Source organism: Lathyrus oleraceus, chromosome 2 (assembly GCF_024323335.1).
Source record: "Lathyrus oleraceus cultivar Zhongwan6 chromosome 2, CAAS_Psat_ZW6_1.0, whole genome shotgun sequence".
In the NCBI taxonomy this organism is placed as follows: Eukaryota; Viridiplantae; Streptophyta; class Magnoliopsida; order Fabales; family Fabaceae; genus Lathyrus; species Lathyrus oleraceus.
This window is the reverse complement of record NC_066580.1, coordinates 134,242,046-134,245,783: the sequence shown is the minus strand read 5'-3', so window position 1 is coordinate 134,245,783 and position 3,738 is coordinate 134,242,046.

Here is a 3,738-nt window from a genome sequence, read left to right as displayed (position 1 = left end):
ATGGGCTCTTAATTGCTCGATCACTTATATTATTTTTGTCTAAAAAAAGTGTTTGTGAATTGTTTGGAAAATTGTTTTGAAAAGAGAATTTAACTTTGTAATGATTCTTGTATGAATGTATACAAAGTGGTTATCTCGTTTAGTTTTGAAAATTGTTTAGAAAAATATAACTCGGTAATGATTCTAGTATGAATGTATACCAAGTGGTGATTTTCTAAAGGTATTTTGAAAGGTGTGAGGTGCGAAAAAGTGTTTTAAGTTGTGAGCCAGCAATTAAGAGTTATACCGACCCAAGGTCTTTACGGGCATTTCCTATCCTTATGAGGGTAAAACTGTCCTTATTATTGAGAAATAAGTAGTTTTATCCTTTGGATGTAAAAGGGTCATCGTAGGGTCATCGATTGGTCATTGAAGGCAACAGTTATGAGGATACCTTAGCATTCGAAGGGACTATCATCATTTAATCGTAGGCAACATCGGAGGGTCATCGAGGGACAAAGTTGTATATTCGAAGGCAACATCCGAGGGACTATAATTTATTTTATGATGATTTAACCGAAGGGTCTTTGCTAAGGGTATCCCCACATTCGCGGGACATGACCGTAATATCGTAATCGTAAGGCAACAAAGAGAGGTCCAAGATCACTTATTCAAAGGCAAAGTTTTACAATTAATTATATAATTAGGATGAAACTCCACATTAAAATTATTAAAAATAATATATTAAAAAATTAATACATTAGAAATTAATACATTAAAAATTAATTTAGGGTGAAACTCCACAAGGGTATCCCACAAATAAAGTGGAATACCTAGCCAATAACCTTTTCCTGGGATATGTGAACTGTCGCAACCTGAAAAATACAGTGTGCGAAAAAACAACCGGCGAAAGAAAATGACAGAAAAGTCGCCACCGCGCGTTATTCATCCCAAAGGAGGGAAAGGAAACGCTCGAAGTAAACCTGAAAAGAGGAAAGGAAAAGACAAGGTCTCGCAACCAAATCTTGGGTTCGGGAGTCGGTTATGCGAAGGGAAGGTATTAGCACCCCTACACATCCGTAGTACTCTACGGGATCCACTTTTGTAGTTCTTGTCTAAAGGGTGTGAGTTTATCTTGTGCTGTTTACCCAAAAAAAAAAAAAAAAAAAAGGGTTAAATGAAAATGACTCGCGTGGATGTCGCATCCACTGCATACGTATCTCATCTGAATATGAGAATCAGAGTCTTCGTAGCTCGGCTGACCTATGGGTTGGGGGATGTGTGCTCGCTAAGACATCGCGTCTTATGCCTACGTATCTCATCTGGAATGAGAATCAGAGCAAACCGTAGTTCGGCTAACTACGGGGTTATGGATTGGGTTTTGGACGAATGACGTCACTACGCAATCTACCGGATGCTCGACCTTTGGAGACTTACTCGCCTGTAGTAGAAGGAGTAAACATGTTGCTTTGGGTTTTAGGGTTTGGGATGCTCGAGGGCAAAAAGGCAGTCCTTGACGAAGGAACCGCGCTACCTGCAGGGATATGAATACAAAAACACAAAACATGTATCTCAAAGTAAAATGCCACCAAGGGGCTCAAACATTGCCTCCTATCGAGGTCTTCCAGCTAAGAAAGCGATAAAGTATGAGAAAGGGAAAAAATTACCACACGGATAAAGATCCGAAGTTACAGCAATTAAAGGAATGGGAAACCCAGGGATCCTTCCAAGCTAAACACCATCAAAGAAAGTGAGTCAGTACAGGTAATCGGAATGAAACCTCTAGGGGTATCCCACAAATAAAGTGGGAAACCACGCAAGTTATCCCTGCAAAAGTCATGTGCCTTCACAAAAACTCAACAAAAGGGTTAGTGAAACAAAATAGGGTAACCAAGAGTTGCCCTCAAATCAAAATGTAACCACATGAATCATGCCCTTTCAATTCACAAAAAAAACAATAAAGGGTAGGAGGCCTAAACCTCTTGTCAAACACATGCATCAAAAGGGTATCAAATTCACCCATAATACTTCATATATTTAGAGCATTCAAATTAAAGGCATAAAGATGATGGATATAGGGCGAACCTGATTGGAGAAGAAAAATCAAATGGCAGGGTTTGCTTGAGCTGAAAGTCTGTGAGTCAGAATGAACCTTTCAGAGTTGCCTGGAGGTTGCTGCAGAGTAGTTCCTAGATTTCCTTCTCTCACTATCTTTTTCCTCGTGGTTTTGTTCTAAGGAAACCTCAGAGTACTTTTGCTTCTCTTCCTTCTTTCTCCAGTGAATCTCCCAGTGTAAACTCTAAGTCTAACTCCCCGTCTAACTCCAAGTCTAACTCCAAGTCCTTTTCCTCTACTGAAACTTCAGTATTTATAGACTAATTTTGTGGGTAATGGGCTTAGAATGAGGGAGACCCAAGTCCAAAATAATTTGTTATATTTTATTTATTTATTTATTTTAATTATTTAATTAATTAATTAATTAATTAATTAATTAATTAATTAATTAATTAATTTTTTTTTTTTTTTTTTTTTTTTTTTTTTTCTTTTTTTTTTTTTTCTGGAAAAATGATGGGTAAATTTTGGGGTATGACAGCTGCCCCTGTTCAATATTCTTGAACCGAGAGAGTTAGGATGGCGTGTATGCCATTCGTGGTCTGGAGGTGGAAGATTATTGAACACTAGAATGCCCCAAAAATTTGCACTTGAGGATCGACAGTTGGTCTTGATGGAGATGGGCTTAAAGATGCTATCCGGGAGGTTTGATGACGAAAGCTTCAGATCGAGCCGTACATTAGGCCAACTTGAAGACATGGGTGCCACACTGGGTCGTACATTAGACCGAATAATGAGTCATCCATTAGGCTGCCGACTTCGCTGGGGAGTCAGAGTGTGTCATATGCTGTTGGGGATAAAGGATCAGAATGGACCATACGCTAGATCGTATCTGAGTTGAAGAGAGAGCCGTCCGTTAGGCTGAATCTGATGATGAAAGGGGTAGTCGTACACTAGACTACACTTCAGAAATGTACCGTACACTAGGTAGCATCTGAGTAGTTGAGGATCCGAATGGGTCGTACGTTAGACCGCATTGGAGTTGCTGGAGCTCAGAATGGATCGTACATTAAATCGAATCTGAGTTGCAGAATGAGCCGTCCAGTAGGCTGAATCTGATGGTAAAAGGGAGTAGTCGTACACTAGACTACACTTCAGAAATGTACCGTACACTAGGTAGCATCTGAGTAAGGGAGTAGCCGTATACTAGACTACCATTCAGAAATGTACCTGTCCGAAGGTAGCATCTGAGAAAGGGAGTAGCCGTATACTGGACTACCATCCAGAAATGTACCTGTCCGAAGGTAGCATCTGGGAAAGGGAGTAGCCGTATACTAGACTACCATCCAGAAATGTACCTGTCTGAAGGTAGCATCTGGGAAAGGGAGTAGCCGTATACTGGACTACCATCCAGAAATGTACCTGTCCGAAGGTAGCATCTGGGAAAGGGAGTAGCCGTATACTAGACTACCATCCAGAAATGTACCTGTCCGAAGGTAGCATCTGGGAAAGGGAGTAGCCGTATACTAGACTACCATCCAGAAATGTACCTGTCCGAAGGTAGCATCTGGGAAAGGGAGTAGCCGCATACTAGACTACCATTCAGAAATGTACCTGTCCGAAGGTAGCATCTGAGTAAGGGAGTAGCTGTATACTGGACTACCATCCAGAAATGTACCTGTCCGAAGGTAGCATCTGGGAAAGGGA